We start from the raw sequence: 521 nt of genomic DNA on the forward strand, positions 1-521 counted from the left end.
CAGCTATTTCACAACAAAAGTACATAAACACAAGAAATACAAATGTTTTAAATAGATAGAGACGGAAATCTTGAAACAAAATTTGTCTAATGTATACTTTTTATCCAAAAAATATAAACAGAAAAACAAGAACAAAGACATATTTTTTTAATCAATTATATTACGTGTACACTAAAATCAGCCACTAAAATCAGTCATTAATATAAAATATATATTTAAATACAAACATATACTGAAAATAAATTAAACTACACATGTATTTATATACAAATACATTAATGACTAATTTTAGTGATAGATTTTGATGTATAAATAACATTTTTGTTTTTTAATTTATCTGTTATTCAACAAACACACTTTAAGTTCTTAAAGGGTGTCACTTAGATAAAGACGTTTGAAACGTCTTTTTTAAAAGATGTTTTATAGTAATTAAAATTTAACATATATAATCAATTAAACTGTGTGTTATTTTGTCAAAATTAGACCAGATAAATTAATTTAACCGAAAAAATAGTGAATCA

The sequence above is a fragment of the Arachis ipaensis genome, chromosome B06 (genome assembly GCF_000816755.2).
Source record: "Arachis ipaensis cultivar K30076 chromosome B06, Araip1.1, whole genome shotgun sequence".
Taxonomy (NCBI): domain Eukaryota; kingdom Viridiplantae; phylum Streptophyta; class Magnoliopsida; order Fabales; family Fabaceae; genus Arachis; species Arachis ipaensis.